This window comes from Echinops telfairi, unplaced genomic scaffold (genome assembly GCF_000313985.2).
Source record: "Echinops telfairi isolate 266 unplaced genomic scaffold, ASM31398v2 ScPeMD7_21;HRSCAF=78, whole genome shotgun sequence".
Lineage (NCBI taxonomy): Eukaryota > Metazoa > Chordata > Mammalia > Afrosoricida > Tenrecidae > Echinops > Echinops telfairi.
The window spans coordinates 2,861,001-2,874,300 of NW_022103918.1; positions in this window are offsets into that span (position 1 = coordinate 2,861,001).

A 13,300-nucleotide genomic window follows, 5' to 3' on the forward strand; every position below is an offset into this window, starting at 1 on the left:
GGCTTTGTCAATACACAGGTGATTCCTTCCTGCATATCAGAATACCCTGCTTCACTCTGCATGTCTGGCCTAAGAACTGAGCTTGTTTGGACATTAAAGAAGGAGGGATGGGAGGAAGGTGAGATCTTTTCCTCACAACCTTTAACAGTGTATTGTGAAGGCAGCCTTCTCTTAAGTGGTAATTAGTCAACTGTTTTAAAATATGTACAAAAATAGTTACAGATGAGACAGATAGCTATGTTTTAACACATTGCAATATTGTGGCATGTTTACCTTTATTTCATTTGGTTCAACAGTTGGTATTGCCACCCATCACCTTATCAGTATGCAAAGCGTGGTTTTCCTTTTGATTCTGTGTTTTTGAAATATACTAAACATTTCCTTGTGAATAGCATATATTTCTCTTATAATCATTTTATGATAATTAAACTTTCTTCTGAAACTAGTTTTTCTATCATATTGGAAAATCATTTTATGTTTTATCACTAAAAAATAATGAAAATTATATTCGGAATGAAGATAAAATATGTCTTCGGTATCTCCTCATGATTCTAATGATGGATTAGCCAAGGAAGTTAATGACTAATATTTGGCTGTATAATAACTTAGAAAAGAGATGCAAAAACAATTGTTATGACATTTTAACCACTCATTATTATTTAACAGGATATTTATAAGTTCTTTTAAATGGGGAATGGCACAATTAGAAAAAAACAGTACGAATTAGGAGGCCAAAATATAGTCTATGTTTTAAATAAGTAAAATACTAAAATTTCACATATGACAGAGATAACAAGTTATACTTTACAAATGTCATATTTGTATGGCCACTCAGAGATGCAAGTCTACATTTAAAATGGGCAGAGCTCTTAAATTGCCACCTTTTTTTTTTTGACAATTACAACAGCCAAGCTGAAAATGTTAGGCAATGTTAAAACAGGCACTGAAGAGACATTTTTCTATTCCCCCTGATGGTCATTGATATAATTAACTGCCAGCAGCAAAGTTAGATATATATTCTGTGGCCTTGGCTTTGAGTCCAGCTAACTGGCCCCTGTGGGGCTAATGCCCATGACTTTGGCCTTTTTATACTACATTTAATAGCACAGAGCATAGATTTCATTTGGTTCCTAAAGGATTCGAGCTTTCTCCATTTGCCTTCTCTTTCTGACTTCACTCTCTTTGCTTTAGCTTCCAATAATTGGCAAGTCCTGGTTTTAAAACGGTGTCAAAAAATAATACCAAACCATTGCTTCTCTTTCTAGTACCCCAACTATCTGGAACACTAGAGAAAAAAGATGGACATTTGGAGTTTTTTTTATATTTCTTTTGGCCAAGAGAGGAGGTGCTGTTTCTTATTATTTGTTCTTAAAGACACGAGAGAATGCACCCACGAAGAGATAAGGAGCGCGATCTATGACTGCAGCCCTCCCACCTCTCCCAGACCCTCAGTTCTCATGGGCCCTTCTCCTCTCTTGCTAGCAGCAAGTTCCTGAGGACAGAGAAAGTGAGCTTGCAAATAGGGTCTTAGTCAGAGCCAGTTGCCGTGCTATATGACAATATCCACTCCAGAATAGCTGGGATCACCACTTTCATTGCTCCTGTTATCTAGGCCCTGTGAACGGCAGCCTCCAGGGCTAATCGGATTTAACTTGCGAGGAAGCACTGCCCAGCAACCACTCAGTATTTATGTCACTCTGAATTTTTATTTAGAAACAATTAAAGATACTTGGATTGCGATAATTTCCTTGGGGCACAAATAAAAGTTTATACATTTTTTAAAAATCAGAATAATCTACAAAGTTTATCAGCATGCAGTTAAAATAACTATAATTTTAGATAGCTACTTCTACTTTTTCCCCCTCTGACTACATGCCTCCCTTTTAGTACCCATGGCTGTGCACACCTGAGAACAAATGTGTTGTAGGATGTGCGGACAGGTGGTGAGAAGGGTCTCTCAGAAAAATGTACTTAGTAGCAATTCAAATTTCCCAAGAAGTGTAAATTCATAGGATAATCTCATCTCTAGAGAAGAAGATACATATTTTTAAAAATAAAATAAAATCTCCATGGGTGGATTTTAAAACATTTTCTAGATGGCCATGAGTCTGCTATGTCACTGAGTTAAAGAATATAGTGGATGTGATTATTTGCTAAAATGAAATTTGCTTCTACTGAATTTGTGATTCTGTGTGATATGTTAACAGGAAAAAAAAAGTAAAAGCAAACAACAAAATGTTGATTATTCCAAGTAATGTTCTACTCTCTTGTAATGTTTCCTCTTCCTTGGAGATAAATGTTTATTTAAATACATCTTCTTGATAACCTGAGATCTTTGTATAGATATCACAAGACAAAATAAAATCCTTTAAAATATCATCATTTAACATGGACGAAGGTAAGCATAGGTCATGTTCAACAGCACTGGAGTTATGTAAAATGCTAATCCATTACCATAAATAAAATGGTCATTTGCTGCGAGAGAAAATTGTGTACAGCACTGCACAAAATGCTGTTATTAGGTTGTGTCCAAAGGAATGGAAAATTTCCGGAGTTATTTATAGGATCGATGCCATATTAAAATTATTAACTTGAGAATAAGGAAACAATAATATCATGAGAATCCAAGTATAGGCATCAGCTATACCATCCAATTGTTAGTATTCAGAAAGAAAGTTTTCTAATTGACTTCATCTTCAATCCTCTCCAGGGACCTCAAAGCAAGTGTTTACTTGTGACTCATCTACTCTTCCTTTAAGTGATCAATGATCAATGATTAAGATTCTGTGTATTTCTTTATATATTATTACCAAGATTTTCATTATTTCATACATAAATATATGCAATAGTAAGCCAACAAGTATTATTCCTACCAGGGTTCCCGTTCTTATGTACACGTGTTTATTGAAAACAGCATATATTTCAACATGGCTCTGTGATTAGCTGAAAACAAATTCTCTTGGTAATACATTTGTCTTAGTCTCATTAGAGTGATTTCAAAAATTGGTCCAATTGAAGTGGAGGCTTCCAAGTACATCTGAGTGGCCAGTTAAATTCAAGGTGGACGGACCAGTTCAGGACAGTATGATGTCTGTTCTGGAGGACTTCAAAGGGTAAATCTTGATAGATTTTCTCAGGTGTCACAAAATGGTCACAGGAACTTATTAAGATTTTTTTTTTTAATTTAAAACTTCATTGGCGAGAAAACAGGTCCAAAAAGTTGCCGTGAGGATTTTTTTTATAATAATAATACCAGGGCTTTATGTACAAGAATTTCACTGAAAAACTTATCTCATCCAGCTCACAACCTTGATCTTGTCCCTTCAAACTTGTTTCATTTTCCAAACTCAAAAAACATTGGAAGCAAAGTTGCGCCTCTCAGTGATGCCAGAACTGTTCGATGTGATGTGAATCAACTGAGGGCAGGCTGCTTTGGGAAAGGTGGAGAAAACGGAGACACTGCCTTCAAAAGTCTATTTACGCAGGGGGGAGGTACATTGAGAAACAACAGCTTCGTGTCTTGATGTTTTTGTTTAATGAAGACCTCCATTATTTTATGGCAATACTTTTTAACCCTTGTATATGATCGCTAAGAGGAAGGAAATGAGGGGCACTTCTTATACGCTAGATGGGCAGCATAGTCACAATAATAGACTCAACACAGCAATGGCCCAGACCTCCTGCCATACATAAGGTCCCACTGAAGGGAAGCTGACTGAACAACAGCTAACACTGATCCTAACATGGTCAATCCTTGCTACATCCTCATCATAGTTTCTACTCCATAACTTCAGTTTTGCGTCGTCTCTGTGGGATTCTCTCATAACTTACTCCCAGCTTTAGCTTGTACTGCTCCATTTCCTATTGTACATTTCTAAAAACAAAAAGAGAATTTGAATTGCCTATTAAAAATACATAAATAAAGCTATCATTAGTCCCTAATCGTACTTGGATTGTGTCCAACACTGACTCAATCAATTCTGATTTATGCGGTCTCCTTTAGATTGCCTCACCAGTGTGGCTTGTAGACCAGAGCCTTTTATGTTGAAGAGTCTACTTGACATACCTGGTGTCCTTTCTCAAACTGTTGTCCCTTAATCCACCATGTTTCTAAGTTAGTCTTCCCATTAACCAAATGTGTTACTTACGGGAAATGATATGTTAAGTTATTATCAGCCATAAACCCAGTTCAATAAAATGATTATGTCTAATTCAAGCTCTGAGAGAACCAGTAAGATTGATAAGATATTATGGAAAGGATATTCAATTCAGTATTCAGAGACCTAGAATTTAACTCATTCTACACGATGAACTGGTTCTCAAAATTGATTGAGCTAATTTACCTTTCAGGGTTTCAGTTTTGCATTGTCAATATGAGTAGTAGGCTACACAATTCAAAAGATGGTTCTGAGTTCAGAAATTCTATGTGTCCATCTCATAAGGTTTGAGATCAGAATAAATTTAGAATGTGATGAAGGTAATAAGCCTCTAAGAAGTGCTGATGGTAAAAGATCAGAGTGAGGACATTTGAAGATTGTATATCAGGAATGACTTCCTGGAGCTGATATGATGATATGATTGATATGATATGATATGATATGATATTATTTGTGGATCTAGGATGCACCAGAGCCAAATTTTTTGGCTATAATCAACATAACACAATAGTTGAAGCAGGACATGGAAAATGATAGAATGAAAGGGAGTGCGTCAACACCTACCAAGTTGCCCTAATTTTCCCATGGGAAGTACGCCTATTTTCTGTGTCAAGAATATCAACACTCATTTAATAGATTAGTTGTCTTACTTCTACATTCCCTTTGTTGTATTTACTACGTGTGTGTGTGATGAAGTGAAACCCTACGCATCTAGGCACAAAAGAAATTAAAGCTACGCTGAAAAATTAAAATGAAACCAGTAAAATTAAAATATATGATGCAGAATCATTGAAAGAAGGCAGACTGACTTCTAGGTCAGCATAAGTCACTATCATCTGATTCATTATATGAGATCTAAAGAAATACTACTTCCTTTAGAATGTAGGGATGCTAATTGTGGAAATGTGCATGGAAGTGTATTATAGGGAGGCCTCATCTGAGAACTTTTCAGAGACGACCAAACTTGAACCAATGAACTTCCCTGATTCGTTTCATTAGTGAAGTGGAGATACAGGGTAGGGGTTGTAGCAAATCAACTTGATTTTATTTTTTTACTCAGAGAATTTTTCATAGTCATTTATTAGTGGAAGTTAATAAATAGACTTTCTGGCTTTAAATAAAGATCTCTAAACCCATGACTAATGTGGCTTCAGCCCTAAGAGATGGACTTTCATTTGATGTGATTGATAAAGAAAACCAAGCATTGTCCAAGTCTTAGGACCGGGCACTATAATCCGTCCACCAAAGTGACAGAGGCTAGAGTGAGGATTTAACCATCGATATGTAAGTAAACAGAGACAGACAGCCTTCCCGTGGTAGCCATGTAGCATCTATGTGGACTCAGATCACACAAATGTTTCAAGTTGTTGTTGTGTTTACCATGTCCACAATTGCACTTAGAGTAGAATCTAAATCTTTAAGATGACCTGAGTTTGGGCATAATCGGGCTCCGGCTTCTCTACCTTCTCCTCTCATTCACTCGCTGTCCTCTTCCTGTTCTGGTACCGTGGTAAAGTGGCTCCAGCCTTTACACTTGTGATTCCCTTTGTCTGAAAAATCATTTGGCCATGTATCTGGAGCTTTTTCTCCTCACCATTCAGGCTTGAATGTCCAAGAGATGCCTTCTGTGATCACCCTATTTAATACAGTCTTCCCTTCTATCTCATTTATTTGGAATTTTTTATTTATGATAGATAATATAATGCCAAATAATTGTACTCATTTTTAAAAAGAAATCTATTTCCCTCACATAAAATATCTATTTAATGATATCAGATATTGTCTATGTTCACTGTTATATATCCTCAGACTCAGAATAGTGCCTGAAACAGAGGACTCTCAATCTATATTGTTTCAATGAAATAACAAATTTTTAAAAGTAGATTCTGTTCATTAGCTAATTAACTTTAGTGTCCCAGATCAGAAAGAGCTCACTGGTTTCATTCCTGTCAGATGGCACTGTTCCCAAGGGACCTCTAAATGCCCCGATTTTTTTAGGACAAAATAAAATGGCTTATGTTGTGCTTGTCTCCAGAGCCTTAGTCCAAAGCCAATAGATGTTTAACACTACAGAAGGTATATTTCCGACTTGGAGGCCCGAGGCTGTTGCAAATGTTTGATTCATTAGGGAATACACAGATCGGAATAGCTACACTGATACGCCAGAGCCAAGGCTAATTTGGGAAGTCTTTCATGTGCTTCTAGGTGGGTAGCTAACTTGTATATGATTTACCCAACTGAACTTTTCCAATTCAAATATCACTTTGCTTTTCTGGGACTAAAGAGGTAGTGTGCCATAGCGGAAGGTGCTCAGATTCTAGAACAAACAATTCTCGGGTTGAATTCAGTGTTATCAAGTCTTTTAGCTCTCTTTTCTGAGCCTCAGTTTCCTCATTTGCTGAGGTGAACTAGTAATCTTCCCCAGAGCTGCCTGTCTGGTGGAAATACGGGGGAGTAGAGAATGTATTAGCTCGTAATCGCTGTGATGATGGAGACTCACAGCTTGCTCGTTGGTTTTAGTGATTGCTTCACTTCCCCAATCTCTATGCAATTTATAGAGACTAATTCTAGTAACATCAAGGTCCAGAGGCTTATAGGGAGACGAGAAGAAATGTGCCATCGCTGCATCACAAGTGAGTGTCATTTGAATGGCAGTGAACCCATAGGAACTGTGGCACTGTAGTAGCTGGCATTTAGCTGGACACTCTGGAGAAGGGCAATAGAAATGTAGCCCTGTGCTCTCCAAGCAGGTCTTCTAGTCTCCGTTTACTACTGGCTTAGTCTTTCAGTTGTATTTATCTTTTTCATCACCACGTATTTTTTGCTTAAAATTTGTGTGTGTGTGTGTGTGTGTGTGTGTGTTTTGTAATTTCATCTTCCTGTGACTGTGAGGAGCTCCTGGGTGGCACTAATGAAACAGTTCACACCCACCCAGAGGCACATCAGAAGCACTGGAATCACATGATCAACTTTGACAACTGCTGTTTGTTTACCTGTAGCCCTTTGGGAATTGCAGGTTACTTGGTGGGCTGCTAACTTTCAGGTTGGCAGTTCAATCCCATCAGCCATTCTGCAAGAGAAAAATGAGACTTTCTGTTCCAATAAATATTTGCAGCCTGGGAAACCCTGAGAGCCAGTTCTACCCTGTCTCCCTGTCCTTTACGAGTCTGCGTCCACTCATGGCAGTGAGTTTGAGAGGGTTTTATTTGTTTTTGTGGAGAATTCAGTATGGATAAGACTCAATGCAAAGAAGATGAAAATCCTCATATCTGGACCAATAGGTATTTTCTTGATATGTGGTAGAAAGGTCGAAGTTGTCAAGGATGTTGTCTTGCTTGGATCCACAATCAATGCTCATGGAAGCAGTAGTCAAGAGACGAAAAGACAAATTGCATTGGTAAATCTGCCACACAAGACCGCTTTAGAGTATTGAAAAGCAAAAATGTTACTTTGAGGACTACTGTGCACCTGACCCAAGACATAGTATTTTCATTGCCACATATGCATGGAGCCCTGGTGGTGTTGTGGTTATGCATTGGGCTGTGATGCACATGGTTGGCAGTTCGAAACCACCAACAGCTCCTCCAGGGAAAGACTGGGCTTTCTACTCCTGTAAACGCTTACAGATTGGGGGTCGCTATAAATCAGCATTGACTCGATGGCAGTGGGAGCATACTTTGGACAAATATTTGGGTGTGAATAAGAAAGAAATAAAAAGAATTGATGCATTTGAATTGTGGTGATGGAGAAGAACGTCAAAAGTACCACATCCTGCTAAAAAGACAAAAGAATCTATCTTGAAAGAAGTACTTCTTAGAGACAAGATTGGCAAGGCTTCATCTGACATACTTTGGACATATGGTCAGAAGAGACCAGTTCCTGGAGAGGGACATCCCATTTGGTAAAGTGGAGGGACCATGAAAAAGAGGAAGCCCTCGAAGGAAGTGGATTGACACCATGGCTGTGACCAGGGGCATCGGAACAGCTCTAAGGGTGGCACAGGACCATGCCATGTTTAGTTCTGATGGGCAGAGGGTCACTGTAGCTTGGAACTGATGCCGTGGCACCTAACAACAACAGCTAGTTGCTTGATCCACCATAAAATGAAAGAATCATTTGTATATGTCAAAGTAATTACATATGAGCCTTCTATGGGGTAAAACCTAATACACGTTGCTTCTAGTGAGTGACCTTTACTGCTTCAAAGTTGAAGTCAAGGATGAGGTCATGTTATGGGATGAAGCAAAAAGCAGGCAAATACAATACAACATAAAGCATTTATTATGGCTGAGCTGAAATTGTGATCGGCCTTTTGGCAAAATAATCATTTTCATTGCCTAAAACTTTAGAGCTAGAATGACCTTTTAACACACAGACAGTGTTATGTGTATATTCTATAGGACAGAATAGAACTGGACATAAAGAAGGGGAAACAGGGCGGGAGAGGAGAAAAAAAGGAGGGAAAGACATAGGCATTGGGGGAACAGGGTGCTAATCCATGAGGAGGGTGTTGTTTATGTCTCCACAGAAAAGGGCGAGAGGGACCACAACTCAGCCTGGTATGTCAAGCCTTGAGGACAACATACCGGCATGAAGCAGTGAACTATCAGAGAGGTCTTCGAGGCTGGCCCTTCTCCCAGCTATATCACACACACACACACACACACACCCAAAAGAATGCACTACAGAGGATGGCACTCGAGATACAGCTGTGGGAGAAGGGCAGGTCTTCCCAGACCACACGGGAGCAAAATAAGAGTGAAACAGAGAGAGAGAGCATCATCCTGGCCCAGCAAGCTTGGAGGACAACATTGCTACTCAGAGCAGTCAATGCACAGAAAGGACTATAGGGTCAGCTTCACCACGAGATGAAATGTCCCCTTACTGACCCCCATTGCTACGGAGAGCAGCACTGGAGATATAGTGCAGGAATTGTGCCGGGTCTGACCCCCACCCCCCACACCAAGTTGTAACACAAAGGGAGGGCAACAGAACAGCAAGGGGAGCAAAGCAACAAAGTTCCCAAAGAAATATGAAAAATGACTTTGGACTTGAGGGCAGGGCTTGGCATCACATCAGACCTAACCAGAAAACATTCAGAAGGGTCAGCAGACAGACCTGAAACTATTCATTAGCTATTTTTCTTTTTTTGTTTGTTTATTTTTCCTAATGTCTATTTAGATAAGATAGCCAGGATAAACAAAGCAGAGAGGAGAAACAACGGGACTGACAGTTTCAGGGGGACATGGGGGACATGGGGGAGGAGAAGGTAGGGGAAAGGAAGGGGGAGCCAATAAATCCAGAGACTAGAGACAAGGGAACAAGAAATCTAAAATTGATGGTGAGGAGGCCATAGAATGCCTGGTGGGGTTCGATAAAGTGCAGTGAAGCCAAGAGGAATGAGGGTCGAACATGATAGTGGGACAGGAGTTAAGTAAAAGAAAACAGAGGAAAGAACTAGGAGCCAAAAGACATCTATAGAAGTATAAACATCAGCATGTACATATGTAAATATATTAATATATAACGATAAGGATATAGGTCTAAGTACATATATTTATATGTTAAGTATTAAGGTAGCAGACAGACATTGGGCCACTACTCAAGTCCTCCCTAAACACAAGGACACTTTGTTTTAATATCGTGGCATTCTGTGATGCTCACCTTCTGGACACCATTGCTGAAAGCAAAATGGATGCATAAGCTAATGTAAAGAAAGCTGATGGTGCCTGTCTATTATGAGATTTAGCCTCTGGGGTCTTATAGGCTTGAAGTTAAACAAGCGGCCAATTAGCAGGGAAACAACAAAGCCCAAATGGAAGAAGCACATCAACCTGTGTGATCAAGAGGTGTTAATGGGATCAGGTATCAGGTATCAGAAGACCCAAAGCAAACAACCATTTTGATGCAAATGAGGGGGTCAGAATGGAGACCCAAAATGTCTGTAGACAATTGACATCCCCTCACAGAAGGGTCACAAGGAAGGGATGAGACAACCAGGGTGCAGTATTGCAATGATGAAACCCACAACATTCCTCTAGTTCTTTAATGCTTCCTCCCCAACCCCTCCCACTATACTAGTACAGATAAGAGCTCTTGACACACAGAATCCAGGACAGATAAGACCCTCAGGAACAATAATGGGAGTAGCAATACCATGAGGGTAGAGGGAAGGTTGGGTGAAAAGAGTGAGATGGGGGAACTGATCGAAATGATCAACATAGACCACCCAAGTGAAACATGGGTGAAGGGAGACAGCACAGGATATAAGATAGGAAAATAAAACTGATTTATAAATTATATAGGGTTCACAAGGGTGAGAGGGTGGGGGTAAAAAGAGGAGCTGATACCAAGGGCTCAAGTAGAAAGAAAAGGTTTTGGAAATGATGATGTCCACCTATGTACAAATGTGCTTGATACAATTGATGTATGAATTGTTATAAGAACTGAAAGAGCCCCAATAAAATTATTTCTTAAATAAATAAAAGGTAAGTCTTTACAGGAGCAGAAAACCCCATCTTTCTCCCCAGAACATCCAGTGGGTTCAAACTGCTGATCTTGTGGTTAGCAGCCCAATGCATAACCTACTATGCCACCAGAGCGCCATAGAATGAACTGTTGTTGTTGCTTCTGTTGCTGTGGTTATGGGCCACTAGTGGGCTCCAACCCATAGCAATCCTATGTAAAACTGAATGCAACACTGCCAGTCTTATGCCATACGCACAACTGTTTGAACCCATCAATGCAGCCACTGTGCCAATCCAGCTCATCAAAGTTCTTCCTCTTTCTCACTGCCCCAATATTTTACCAAGCACAATGTCCCTCTACTATGAGGACTGGTCTTTCCTGAGAATCTGTCCAAAGTACGTGAATAGAAGTCCTGCCATCTTTGCCCCTGAGGAGCATCTGACTGTATTTCCTCCAGGACAGATTTGTTTGTACTTTTGGCAATCCATGGGACTTTCAATATTCTTTGCCAGCACCACAATGCAAATGCATTGATTCTTCTTCAGTCTGCCTTATTCAATACCCAACATTCTCAGGCAGATGAGGCAATTGAAAACACCAAGGCTTGGGTCAGGTGCACCTTAGTCCTCAGAGTAACAATCTTATTTTCAACACTTTAAAGAGGTAAGTGCAGCAGATTTCCTCAATTTACAGTGTTCGCTTGATGGCTGCTTCCATGAGCATTGATTGTAGACCCAAGCAAGACAAAATCCTTATCAATTTCAACCTTCATTTAAAAACCAAAACAGCAAACACTACCATCAAGTCAATGCTTACTCAAAGACGCACTATATTTAGTCTTCACCCTACATTTTTTAAGGTGACCAGATTTCAACAGTGGTAAAGCGGGACACCATTGATAAGACTCCTGGAGAAATAGCCACATAGAAGCTGAAAACCGTATACCCTAGCTTGTCGCGCATTCTTTCCAAAAATCAGGACTTTTTAAAAACGCTTGGGACATGTGCAAAATTGTTAAAAATCGGGACTGTTCTGCCAAAAGCAGGATGTCTCGTCACCTGTAAAACCAAACCCGAAATGGCTAATTAATAGTTGAAAAGTTGTTAATGAAAGAATGTACTAGAGGAATTGAGTGGTTTATGTTAGATGTTAGTCTGGCTATTTTAGAGAAACAAATCCACAGAACTCATATGTATACAAGAGAGTTTTCTATAAAGGCTAAGTGCACATCAAGAAAACATCACCACCCAGTGCTGTCCAAGTCCACAAGTCCAACATTAGCCCAAATGTCCAACACCAATTCACAAAGTCCTCCTGCACCTCACAAAACACACGCAATGAGACCGAATGCAGGAGGAAAGCCGAGTCAGTGAACGTGTAAGCACCTGAGCGCTGGCAGGGGTCTCCGCATGGCTGCTCCAGCACCCAGGGCTGCATCAGGGTAGGTCCATGCAACTTCTCCTCGGGGCTGTTCTGCAGGAAGTGAGCCTTGCTAGCTGAAGCAGGGAACTGGCTAAGGCAACTACACCCTGGTCCAACCATCACAAAGCAAGAGACCCGAGAACTAGAAAGGTGAGGCTTACTGAGCCATTTATCCCTCTGCCCTTCAATTAACCCCACATGTGTTTATCAGCCAGGTTGACACAATAAACATTAACTATCTCATTAGGAAATTTGTATAGATGCACAAAGATGAATGAAAGATAAACCAGGCTGTCACAAATATGACGATCTAGTAGGTAAGGAAAATTATATTCTGACAGGTAAATGTTATAATAACTGTATTCAGTAGGCCAGAATCCTTAGTTGCTGAATGGAGAAGTTCAGCAATTTTTTAATTTTTAGAATTGAGTCCATATTGACTTCTCAAAACAAAGCCTGCCATTGACAGGGTCAAACTGCTCCTACGGTTTTCAGGTGTTTACCCCAATTGAAAGTCTCACCTTTCTAGATAACCCACGATCCCAGCAGGGCCCCTCATAGTGACCCTATAAAAGAATCAGTACTTCCTAGTGTTTCTGAACTTGCAAATCTTTGTGGAAGAAGATAGCCTCATCTTTCACCCTGGGACTGGGTGGTGGGGTTGTATTGCTGACCTTACAGTTGGCAGTAACAGGGCTCCTAGAGTTTCTATTCCAAAACCAAACTCACTGATACCAGGTGATGCTGACTCATAGGACAGGGTAAAACTGCCCCAGTGGGTTTCTGAGACTAACTTTTTATTTGTTTCTCCTTTTATTGGGGGCTCTTACAACTCTTGTCACAATCCATACATCACTTGCATCAGGCAAATTTGTACATATGTTGCCTTCATTCTTTTCGAGATATTTACTTTCTATTGAGCCCTTGGGATCAGCTCCTCTAACAACACCCCCCACCCCCCCACCCCCATCTCCCCTCCTCTCCCTCATCACTCCTTGATAGATTGTATATTGTTATTCTTTTAATATCTCACACTGACCGCTGTCATGTTGTTCTTCCCCCTGGAGAGGGGTGTATGGTTATGTGTTGATCATTGTGATCGGTTCCCCCTTTCTCCCTTCCTCTCCCCCCTACCCTTCTGGTATCACTATTCCCACTCCTGGTCCTGGAATCTGTGTGTCATGAGCTCCCATCTCTTATCTGTACCTGTGTACATGTTCTAGTCTAGTCTGAATTGAGAAGCAGCACTGGGG